Source organism: Dermochelys coriacea, chromosome 16 (assembly GCF_009764565.3).
Source record: "Dermochelys coriacea isolate rDerCor1 chromosome 16, rDerCor1.pri.v4, whole genome shotgun sequence".
Lineage (NCBI taxonomy): Eukaryota > Metazoa > Chordata > Testudines > Dermochelyidae > Dermochelys > Dermochelys coriacea.
Window position 1 is genome coordinate 4701860 of NC_050083.1, and position 12514 is coordinate 4714373.

At 51.3% G+C, this 12514-nt stretch overlaps 1 protein-coding gene across 7 annotated transcripts in view; it reads left to right on the forward strand.

Moving 5' to 3' along the window:
* The window catches only part of TPRN (taperin), a 28381-nt gene that overhangs the window by 11273 nt on the left and 4594 nt on the right, over positions 1-12514 (forward strand). The gene's annotated exons all lie outside the window — the stretch shown is intronic.

The following is a 12514-nucleotide window of genomic DNA, read 5'->3' on the forward strand; positions in this document are numbered from 1 at the left end:
TGGAATAGCCTTCCAAGGGAAGCAGTGGGGGCAAAAGATCTATCTGGCTTTAAGATTAAACTCGATAAGTTTATGGAGGAGATGGTATGATGGGATAATGTGATTTTGGTAATTAATTGATCTTTAAATATTCATGAAAAATAGGCCTAATCCCCTGAGATGGGATATTAGATGGGTGGGATCTGAGTTACCCAGGAAAGAATTTTCTATAGTATCTGGCTGGCAAATCTTGCCCATATGTTCAGGGTTTAGCTGATCGCCAGGTTGGGAAGGAATTTTCCTCCAGGGCAGATTGGAAGAGGCCCTTGAGGTTTTTCGCCTTCCTCTGTAGCATGGGGCACAAGTCACTTGCTGGAGGATTCTCTGCTCCTTGAAGTCTTTAAACCACGATTTGAGGACTTCAGTAGCTCAGACATAAGTCAAGTTTTTCGTAGGAGTGGGTGGGTGAGATTCTGTGGCCTGCATTGTGCAGGAGGTCAGACTAGATGATCAGAATGGTCCCTTCTGACCTTAGTTTCTATGAATCTATGGTCCCCAGTGAGCATCCAGTCCTCGGGGGTACTGCTGGAGAGCCTGTCTCTAACTATGCACCAGGCCATTTGAGGTTTGGTAAGTGATGAGCAGGACTCAGAATGGCTGGAGAGCTGGCAGTGGTCCCAGCATTAGTGTGGCTTGTTCTGTTTTGCATAGTGTGGAGCTTGTTGGCATTGGTTGAGTTGCAGCCATGTACAGATACAGAAGTGAGATCCTTCAGATTTGAAACCATCTAAACCCTGTGTTTTCTTACTGCTGCTTATGAAAGGCTCTTCTTGGAGATTGTCTGCAGGGAGACAGACTTGCATGCCACGTTCCAACCTGCTGCATTTTCTAATGTCACTGCGCTGCTTAAAATGTGGAATGCAAATGTCCATTTAGAATTAAAACATTCCCCTTCATGGAATGAGAAACAAATATTTTGAGGACCACGCTATGTAACCCTGCTCAGAGCAGGTCTGCACAATGGTGCTTCGACAGTCAATCTGCCCTTCAGTTGCTCTACCACAGCGGTTCTCAAACTGTGGGTTGGGCCATCAAAGTGGGTTTTTAATAGGGTCACCAGGGCTGGCATTAGACTTGCTGGGGCCAAAGCCCAAGCTCTGCTGCCTGGGCAGCAGGGCTTAGGCTTCGGCCCTCCTACCCAGGGCAATGGGGCTTGGGCAAATTTAGGCTTTGGTCCCCTCTCTTGGGGCTGTGTAGTAATTTTTGTTATCAGAAGGGGGTTGTGGTGCAATGAAGTTTGAGAATCGCTGCCCTACCAGGTACCCCCAGCAGAATTGAATCAGTGGGACATGCTGGAGCTGTCATGGAGGCCAGGGGCTGGCAGCCACAAACCTCGAAACAGCATTGTGCAGACCTGCTCTTAGCAGAGTTACATGACATGGTTCTTAAAATACTGGTGGCCTCCTGGAATCCTCCTGCAACTTGTAATGCCAATGGAGCTGAATAGTTGGTAGCTGTGTTGGCAAATTGTTCCCTCCAGCCCTAGTGTACACGACCCCCTCTGCATGATGGAGCCTCACAGGGTGATATGAAATGTGACGTTGGCATAGTGCGGCTGCCCAGGAATGGATTCCTACCATTGCTCTGCTGCCTTGCAGGCACCAGTACAGCTGACTAAGGTTCCTTTTACTGCTGGGAAGAACACACCTACTGCTTGCAGGGTCAAGGCTGTAATACAAACCGGGGTGTGACGTGGATTGTAAAGCGGAGTGATGAATGGGCTCTGTGGTCAAAGTCCGGTTTCAGGAGAGATCCAGTCTCAGGTGGGCAGACTCCCGATTTGCTGATCTGTCATCTTAGCCAGTAACACCAGCTGTGGGTGTGTAATTGCAGTGTAGATGTACCTTCTGAGTGCCTTTCCCAGGCCCAAAGAAGCGCTCTGTGTAGTCTGAAAGCTTGTCTCACCCATAAGTTACCTCCCGCACCTCGGCCCTCTTAGTCAGTTGTGAGCCAGATGCCTTTTTGCAGGAGCAGCTGCTCTCTCCGCTCTGCTCTAATGCTGCTGTTCCTAGGTTGTGATGTGAGAGAATGGAGAGTTCATGAAACGGGCAGCATGCTGCAAACCACAGCCAGCCTGTGGCTCTTGGGCCGAGGAGCACAGTGGGAGCAGTGCATTCTGCGTTCGTTGGCTTGGAGGACAGAGAGGAAAGGAAAGGGGGTATGTTGCTATAGTAGCTCCCTTCTGCCAGAGGGAGGGTTACTGTAGCCCCGGGAGTAGCCTTGGGAAAAGGGCTCCTCTAGTAAAGAGCAATTAAGATGACTGTCTGCATTCTGTAAGAAGGACTATTACCCCACATCTGCCTACAACCCCCTTCTCTCTGCCTGCCCTGCAAGGAGCTGATACACAAACAGGAGACTTCTTTTTTTCTTGGGCAACTTGTGATGCTCACATGGCTCAGCAAGACCCTGAGGCAAGAGCTGGTTTCGAATGGGGACTGAAAGGCACTGGTGCTGCTGGATTACATTTAAAAATATCTCTGATCTGTCTCCTTAATCCCTGGGCTGGATCAGACCCTCTTGATATTGGAAAAGGTTGATATGTCCCCTTCCTCAAGTGCTCCATTTGATTCTTTCCCTCTAGTCCCTGGTAACAACCCTCCCCAGTGCACTTGGAACCCTGCATTGGCATGAGTGCCAGCAAGTAGGAACCTCTTCCTTGCCATCTGCACATGTAGGAAACAAAGGCAGAGGTTCAACAAAACCCATAGCTCTTATGTGAGCAAAGAAAACCCGAATGTAACTGCTGCGGGGCTGTCTCTTGGTCTGCAGCCAGCTCCAGTGTGTTGCTCCTGATCAGCCTCTGCGAGTGCGGCAGGGGAACACTGACCTGTTGAAAACCGACTCTTATAAAACCAAATTCCTGCTCCTGTGCAGTGGGATGAGGACATGCCGCTAAACTGCAGTATGATCCCTGGGAGGGGCAGTGGGTGTGCGGCTAGCTGTTCCTGGAGCTGTGCTGTGTGTCCTGGGGGAGATTGAATCAATGAGATTCCTGGTCTGCTCTCTCTTTTTCATTCCTATTGGGCATGCTACAGGAGAGTGCCATCCTCTTGTCCAAAAGCCGAGTGGTATTAGCCTGTAGTCATCTGAGCAGGACCTCTCAAAGGTTCTGTTCTGAGGCAAAATTAGATTTCCTAAGCAAACACCAAGAAAACTGTACGGCTCGCGGTTGAAGCAGCAGTTCTAAGGACGCACCTGGGAGCTTCCAATACAACTTGGGAGACTCATTGGCATCTTTTTGTTTCTTTGTAGAACAAACATCCAACATATCACTTTTGGAAACTCTCTAGTGAGGTTATTCCATTCATGCTGTGCTCTAAGCCCCTCTTTTTTTGTTGTTGTTGAGGGAACCCTCTTTAAAAATGTTGAGACAGGCACCTATCTCCTTCAGTTCTGGACACTAGGAGAAGCTCCTCCATAGTATAGGAAGGGGATTCTATTCCCAGTGTTTCCTAGAACACAGGAGGCCTCTATTCCATTCTAGGTCTCAAAAGGCTCCAGTTAATCTGTAGATTAAAGGTCGGAATGGTGACCCTCTTAAAGTCTCCTTCGCTGTAAAGGAGCCATTTGGGGTGGTCTGCCTCATGGTTGTGGTGTTTCTCATATCCATCAGCCTGGCACACAGGGAGTACCTCAGACTGGTCCACAAGCTAGGATCCTTCTTTTACCAGTACAGAGATCTCCATTTCAGGCCTGTCTATGGCATCAAGCGTCTTGGGGCTTGTCCGCACTTGAAAGTTCATTTGGATTAACATAGGGTGTGAAGTTACAGAGCCATAGTTATTCCAGAATAACTCCATGTGTGGACAGGCTCCGGGCCAGGATAGCAGTTCACTTTATCCTGCTCTCTCTGTATTTGGAAGAGATCTGTTGTTTGGAAGTGGAGAAGGGAGAAGTTTGTGCAACTTGTAGACATTATCTGCATTAAATGGGTAAGTTATTGACTCAACTGCCAAAGACACTGGTGCAGTTTCCTTCCTGCAGATCTTCAGGGGAGCGTAATCATTCTCCTGAGGCTTGGTGGATAGTCATGCTGCCGCGCATAAGTAACACACTGCACTTGCCCAATGGAGCTGTGAGGCTGTTGGAACACAGTCTGGGCTGATATTGAGAGAATGCTGAGTTCTGACAGACCTCTACTTCCTGATGCCCTCGATGCCTCTCTCCTTGCACTGTCTCTTCTTACCAGGAATTTGAAACTCTCTTCCCTGTATCTTCCCTTACGTGAAGTTTAATATTTCGAGTCCGGGTGCCTTCCTCCCATCTGCCATGTGCTTCAGTGTATGAATTACACCAAGCAGCTTTGTGGCTTGGCTTTGTAAGGGGATATTCTCTTGTTGAGCAGCATGGCATGGGAATTGGTGTCTGATCCTACAGAGGTTCTCTTCTGCCAGCAGCCCAGCGATCCCTGGCATGCTAGCCAGTGTAAATCTTGAGGCCACTTTGTGCAGGTAGAAACACTGACTCTCAACTGATGGGGCAAAAGTGTTTAGTTACTGAACAGAACATGCTCTTGGCAGACTCTTGTGGGATGACTACATAATAGTCTAGCACGGAGTAACTAACTTCACACTCACACCTTTCCTGCCTCAGCAAAGAGTACGACAGGAAAATGCTTGTTGCCCAATGGTACTGGCAAAATAATCCAGGAAGAGCCCTTTCAGGGACCTAAAGCGGCTGCTGGAGATGCAGTCCTAGTGGTGCAATCTGTACCCTGTGATGGCAGAAGCGGTTCCAGGCTCCTCTATCCCCACATTACTGTGGGCTTCCACCAGCTAAGACACGGAGCCTGCTTTTTAAATCTAGAATGAGATTGAACCATCTGTCCTGTCTTCTTTGTTTTAAACTAGAAGGGTTTAAATCCTGTGACAGCCATTCTTAGATTCCCTCTTCTAGTTGGGCAAAACTCCTCTTTCCAAGAAGGTGGAGGGCCATAATCTGGATGGCTTTCCTGGGACCACTGCAAATGCCCGGCTACCGCAGGGCTGCTGCTAGGGATGTAAACTCCCAGCTTCTCCAAGGCTGTTCCAAGCTTCCATAGATGAGGTTCTACCAGCACTTAACTGCTCTATAATCACCATACTTGTGTCATCGCCTGTCACAGTAGCATAACCTCCCTGATGCCTTCTGACAAGTAACCCTGGGAGGACCAGTCTCAGGGTCATAACATGACACAACCTTCTTGGCATATGTCATGGAGTCCCAGGGTCTGGTCTATGCTGAGCCTCATAACAAGTCTCTTGAGAGTGACCCGTTTAGTATGCTGGGTTCCCAGAACCCAGGCACTTACACAGGGGTAGGCCTAGGGTCTCTAAGACCGGGCCTTCGGCACCAGCGATCCCTGTCTCTGTGGCTCTCTGCAGCGAATCCAGCCCAACTAGGCTCCTGCTAGAGGCCTGCAGTGTGCTCCTTCCAGGTGCAGTGCTCTCAGGGAGTATTTACCGTGAAACAGGCAGCCTTTTCAAAACCAAGGTAACCATTTTTTAGTCACCTGGCTACATAATGTGACGGTCCTTCCACAGCACAGAGAGGCAAAAGTTAAACCATAGTCCACCCTGGTCAAACCAGTGCCATGGTGAGCCGGCCAAGCTGTGATGGATTCCATCTCTTGCTCTCTTCCTTGTCGGTCTTCTCAGGGTTTTCTGGTGTTAGGTGTGGCTGGTTCACTCATTGGTAGTTTGTGTCTTCCTGGATGCTCTGTTGATTCGGGGTCAGTTTCAGCCAGTTGTTTTGTGACCCTATTCATCCCCTCTGGACAGCCAGGTGACATCCCAGACCTCCTGCGAGCTGCGCTGTTTGAGCAGGAAACTTAAACTTTTTTTTCCACAATGCAAAGTGCAGAGGGAAACTGAGGCACACCTAGGATTCCTACAGATACTTCAGAAAATTCTCATTTTGTCACAGGTTCCTGTGCAATTCACAATTGGACTGCATTGTCCCTATCTGTTGAGTAAGTAGGTGGCATGGCTGGCTGGTGTCAGTGAAGGCTCCCATGTAGTTACATGCCCATACATACAGAGCTGCCTTTTCTGAGATGCTGCGATCTAGGGTGTGGCACCTGCCCTTGCTCTGTCATGCATTACCTTCCAGCTGGCAGGAGCTGACAAAGTGTTGAAGTGGGAGAGTCTGGAACTGAGAATTTGGATCAGTACCTGTCCCTTCAGCTGTGTTCATACTGCACATCTGAACAGTCTGGAGCCCCCGTCAATCTGCAGGAGAGGGCCGAGTAGGGGGATAGGTGCAGAAGGCTGGACTGGGATCGTGGTGGTATCTGGACTTTCCATGACAGATGGTCCCAAACTGCTTCCCCTGCAAAAAGCCCAGGTAACAGAATACGCTCCCCTGCTGCCACAGTTCTGAGATAATTGACAGTTCTCACTGCAGACCTGCTTGTGAGACTGAGTCACTGCCCTGCTTGGCACTGGGCAAGGTGGGTGAGGTAGTATCTTTTATTGGACCAATAAAATTCTGTGGGTGTGAGAGACCAGCTTCCGCGGAGCTCTAGTCTAATATTCTGGGGCTGACATGGCTACACCACTGCTCAGCTCTGTCAGCACAGGTGAGGGATCATGGTTCCCTGCCTGTGGAGACACATGTCCCATCCTCCACCCCATCCCTGGACTAGCAGGTTTACACTAGCTGACTATATTTCCACACAACCCTAAAGCTTCTTCAGAGGTGGGAATCTTTGCTCTGAAGCAGGCTAACACTTCAGGAGATAGTCATTAGCTGTCCCTGGTTAGACTTGGATTCAGAATCCTTTATGCATCCGATGAAGTGAGCTGTAGCTCACGAAAGCTTATGCTCTAATAAATTTGTTAGTCTCTAAGGTGCCACAAGTACTCCTTTTCTTTTTGAGAATCCTTTATGGAGCTGTGAGATGTATTCAACTTGCAGAATGTTACATTTTGTGCAGCCCATTCGGGGGACTGGCAAATGCCTGAGCAGACCATAAAGCTGGGGTTTGGGCAGGGCTGCTGTGACACGTGCTGCCTAGAATTAACTCTGAAGTGTGGTTGGGACTCTGATGCATTCACCCATTCAGCACTGCCTGAAACCATGGGGCTGGATTTCTTCGTAGATTAAAAATTGTTGTTGGATCCATGTATGAATGTTATGCTACCTGCAGGCACAACCTGCTCCCCCCTGGGATCAGATTGTGCTCTGTTCTCAGTACTTTGGAAACCTTGGCAAGTAAACAGGTTACTTGCCATGGATACAAACATCACCTGGCTTACCAGCAATGTGTGCCTCCCTGAGAGCCCCATTCTCACTGCTCAGTGGGGGACGGCTTCCATCCCTGGATGAAGCAAATGCTCAGACTTCTTTCTGTCTAAGACGTGGAGTTTGTGGCATAGGTCTGGGTAAAGCAACTGGTGGAATGAAACATTGAGACATCAGCACCTTCAGTTAAGATATAAGAGTAGAACTTGAGTCAGCTGCACCAGGTGTGGGGCATCATTCTGCTCTCTTCTGCTAATGGCGCTTCAGCACCGGAGGGTTCACAGCTGAAATGTACAGACTGGTAAGATCCTGTGGCTAGGCCTTGAGTACATTTGCCCCTGGGAATAAAATTGTCTGAAGCAAACTGGCTGCTGGTGCCTTTGGACTTTCCTTCTGAAGCCTGCGTATCCCAGGCAGAGGCTAGCTAGAGGCTTTGCGTTGGGATTCCACAGTCTAGAACCTGTTTCCTGCATCACTGTTGTTTGAACACCTTATGAAGAATGAGATGTTCTCCCATCAGTCCCACGTGTTCCACCTTTCCTTGGGGTGTAAGGCTCTGAGATAAGCCTACATGGACACTCCCTTTTTTCTTTCTAGCCATAATGTAACCATCATGAGCAAACTGCAGAAGGATAACTTTATTGCTACACACTGCTGAGGGGGGGAAGAGATCAAACTGTTCTAGGAAATACCTGTCTGCAACTCTGAGTTTAGCAAATAGACTTACAGCCTCTGCTTTAGAAGGCCCAGTAAAATTTCAGTGGCCCGCAGCGCTGTAAACTAGCGTAATCTCTGCTCTGTGCACCAAGTCTTGGTCGGTGCCTGCATGCTGCACACTCCAGCCTGGCTAGTACTCACAGTATGGGGCTGCGCTGGCTGAGTGCTACCCACAATGGAGAGCTGCGCAGAGGGCTCCTCTTAGAGAAACCAGTAACAGGGGGTCAGAGTTGTCTCTAGCTCTCACCTGTTTAGTCCTGTTTCCTTGAGCAGCAGCTGGAACATGCTGAGCGCACTCAAGCCTTCTTGGCTGCAATTGCCAATAGGGAACTCCCACCCCGTCCTGACTCTTTGCTTCTCTTCAGGGTCCCAGAGACTCCTGCTTGCTCATTCCACCTGCTTGGCGCGCAGCCCCTGCCTGTGAGAGCCGGTTAGTGGCACATGGGGTGGCCTACAGAGGTGAGCTTGAGTCTTAACCTCCTGTATCCCTTGTGACTTTCTGGGAGACCACCTGTGTTGTGCCCACACTTCCCATGGAGTTTGTCCTGCTCACTGACCTTTCATAACAAGCATGTGGGCAGGAATTCAACACCCTGTGTTGGAGGAAGGCCAAAGCAGCTGGGCTGTACCTGGCTGCCAAAATGCTGCTCAGCTGGCCAGAAGCAGAGATGTGTTGCAACATGGAAAAGTCCCAAGTCTGGTAATGGCTCCCAGCAGCCCATGGTGTGAATGCAGGTGCCTGGGGAAGTCATTCTGCTCTTAGTCCTTTAGGGTGAGTATCGGACACTGACTGACATGCTGCTTGCACATATGTATGAGTCTGACAGCAATGCGGTACTTGTGAGTGCCTAGCATTCCCTCAACCCCATCTTCCACTTCCTGGCCGCTCTTTCCCCTAGGTCAGTAACCCTTCTGAACCCTAATGCTTTCTCCAAGCGGAATCAGCCCTACTGTTTGGCCCTAATTGTAAAAGGCCACTACTGCCACCGGCTCCATAGGTCTCTCTAATACCATATGCTTCCGGGAGGATTTGAGTGTCCACTCAGTCACCAGTACAGCAGTGGCCCTCCAATCCATCTCTGAAGACTGCCCCACCATAGGCCTGTATCTCAGCAGTTCTCGCAAATGAAGGTGTGGCAGGGCAAGTGTAGTATTGGGGTGGGAAGCGGCAAAAGAAACCAGGTGATGTAGGCAGTGTGTGTGGTGGTTTCCTCACCTAACTGGTAGGGCTGTAAGGGGTGATTGGAAGTGGCTCTCCAAGGACCTGACTCTTTGGTGGTTGAAGGTCCTGGCACTCTTTCAGATGAGGAGGGGTATTAACTGGCCAAACTCCAACTCTGATCATTGTGCTGACTTAAACTTCCTCTCCTTTAGGTTGGGTTAGTGCTCTCAGTTCAGGGCAGGAGCGTTGCACTGTGCTGCTCACCGGTGAGAGGAGGAAGGCTTGCGTATGTGGAACTTGTCAGTTGCTCTGGCACTTCCAGAATGGGAGACGCCATGGAGCAAGGTTCAGTATTACGTCAAGGGATCTCATGGATTAACTGAGCTGGGGGCAGGGATTAGGGGAATACACTGGGAACTGAATGAGCTAGTTTACACTAGCACTGTTCATGGGTAAACAGCTGCAGCTCCAAGCCCAGTCCTGGGCAGTGAGGCAACCGTTCTGCATGGGTGGCTCAGAGCACTCTCCTGCCACCTGCTTCTCCCCTCTAGCACCCGCTGAGCCCCTCCGGGTTCCATAATATGGCTCATTAGCAATGCACTGCGAACAGCAGTGCCAGTCACGCTGCATGAGGTGGCATCACGGAGATCTTGTCTGCGTGGAGGTGTCTCACTGTGGGTAACTGCATTGCCTGTGTTACCCTGGAGCCAGCCCCAATGCAGATGGGCTGCATCTGCCCCAGTCAGGGCTTACAGTGGGGCAGGGTCATGTGGTAACATGGCAGTTAGCTGGGGCAGCCTGCCCACATGAGGGGTGTGGTGTGCACCATCCTAGGTGGCCTCCAGTGCAGGAAGAGAGGAACCCCCAGGCTACCAAACCAAAGGCTGGCCAGCACCGTTCATCTTGCAGAGCGATCCCTGTCTGTCGCTAGGGCTCGGCTCCAAAGAGTCCTGCCACCTGAGGTGAAGAGGAACCAGTCAGCCTAGTATCCAGCTCAGGCAGTCCTGCCTGGCACTCCTGCCCAGCCTCAAGACTTCTCAGGAAATCTTCATGTTCTGCTGCTCTCTGCTTACTCCCTGGGTTTTGCCCTCCACATGAAGCCTCTGCCCCCCTGCGCTGCTTACTGCTCCTCACCTAATATCTAGTGTGCCCCCGAGATGACGTCCTTATGCCCTTCCTGAAAGTGCGCCAGGAACAGCCCCCGGTCCCAGGAGTACTGCAGCTGTGGGCATTTTGGTCACTGTTTTCTCTGAGTTCTTTATGCCACTTAGGGCACCTTGCAGTCTTGCACGAAGTGGCTTGGCAGCTTGACTAGTCTGTCTCCAGCTGTTCTTTTGACATGGAATTATAATTAGATTTGTTCAGTTGCCTTTCTCCAGGGTCTATCCCATCCAACAGAGTCTGAATCCCTCTGTCCTTATCAGCTCCAGGTTAACCGCTGGAGACTGGCACCTTTCCTCTCCTTGGGATCTGGCATATTCAGGAGCAACACTGGCCAAGCCTCAGGCACTAACTCACTGGCTCTGTAAGCAGCCTGTGCAGAGCAGCCGGATTGTGGGTAGGGCTCCAGAGCTGCTTAGGATCACTGAACCCAAATGTGGGATGGAAAATGCCTGTCTCCAGGCCAGCGCAGGATTGTTCTGGAGTACAGCTCAGTGTGGGAACTGTGGTACCCCGCTCTGCCATCCTGGATCTACTTGGGCCATCTAGTCAGTCTCCTGCTGCTGGCCAAGTCCCAAAGCAGGAGGGTTCCCATCCCTTCCCAAACTTCTGCTTGTCATAACTGGCTGAATGTCAATAGGGCATGTTTTATTCTAGCTCCCTCCTTCTCCATGCCCCAGTCTGAGGCCATCTGGTCCCTGCTCAGGGCCTCCTTTAGCACACCTGTTAGCAATTGCTGTTTGTGCCTGGGGAGGCTGGGTACAAGTTGATGGCCTGGGGGGAGCACAGGGATCAAGCCTAAGTAGCCTCATGATGCCAGACTGTGTATAGCAATGCCATCCGCTCTCCTTCAACACCTTTACCGTGAGCCCCAGGGTCAAGGGGTCACAGTCAGAGCAGGAACACCCGTGATTCCTGTGATGTGGAGCCGGGTGGGGGGCTCCCCAGTGGAGAAAGAACTGGCGTGTTTGGTTCTGACCTCACCACTCCCACAGCCCTGGGTCCAGGTGGCATGATGGGAGGGGCACATCAGAAGTGGAAGGGGCAGTGGCAGGCTGTGCTCAAACTATCCCTAGCAGGAGTGGGATCCCAGGGTACTGATGCCAGCTGGTGCGGGATAGGGTAACCCCCAGGCTGCTCTGCCCAGGACTGGGGCAGAGAATCAGGAACTGGAACTGCTGGTTGGTCTCACCTCTCCCGGGGCTGCATGGGGGCGAGGAGCCATCCAGTGCCGGTGGCTGCCCTCGGCTCAGGCAGAGCCAGTCAAGCTCCTGCCCAGCTCTCCCTGGGGCTCCGTCAGCCCAGCAGGGAAGCAGCTGATGAAGCAGCCGGGGGGTTACCCTAACCCCAGGAGCTGGTGGGGGCACTGCTGAGCAGCTGCAGCAGGGAAGGGGCAGCAGGTGCTGGGGGCACTCCCAGCCCATGTCAGAGCTGCTCCTGGGCTGAGGGGAGGCAACTGGGGGGAGGCACTGCCCCCCAATAGCTATAGAGGTAATTAAAACACTTCAATATAGAAATCCGAGTAAAGCTAGGGAGCCCATCCTTGTGACCAGTCTCCTGGCAGGTTGGAGTCTGGACACTAAGTGGTGCCCTGCTTGCCTGGAATGTGCTGAGCGGTGATGGAATCTTGCCATCAGCTGGCTGCCAGCTGGTGCCTTCTGTGCTTCCAGAGAGGCATAGAATACGTAGCTTCCAAAGGCGAAGAGACTCTGCTGGGCATGCTAGCACACAAAGGGTAGGGCAGCCTGCCCTCCATGGAGTGGGCACTCATGCCACCACAGCTGGAAGGTGCTTTCTCCATTCTCAGACCTTGCTGGGAAGTTGCAGGTGCCTCTGGTGTCTCATGCTGGCTCAGGTTAAAAACAGGAAGGGCAAGGCTGATGTCATGGGAGGAAAGTGGGGTGCCAGCCAGGCTAGCAGTAAGGTACCCTCCTTGCCCCCATGGCTGCTATGATTAGGGCAGGGATCTCTGCTGCTTCCTGGCCTCTGTCTTTTGAGATCCCCTCCCTGTGAACAGTTCCAGTCACTACTGCTTGAGGAGCCGAGATAATTGGATCAGACTCTTTGCTTTCTCTGCTGTCCAAAACAGTGTTGGGGAAACTGACCGGAGATGCCTGTGGGCATGTTGGGGAGCCTGCCCGGCAGAGGGGTCTCTCTAGGTTCTAGCCAGCAGTTTGTGCAGGAAGTTGCTAGTCTTCCCTTGGAGATTCC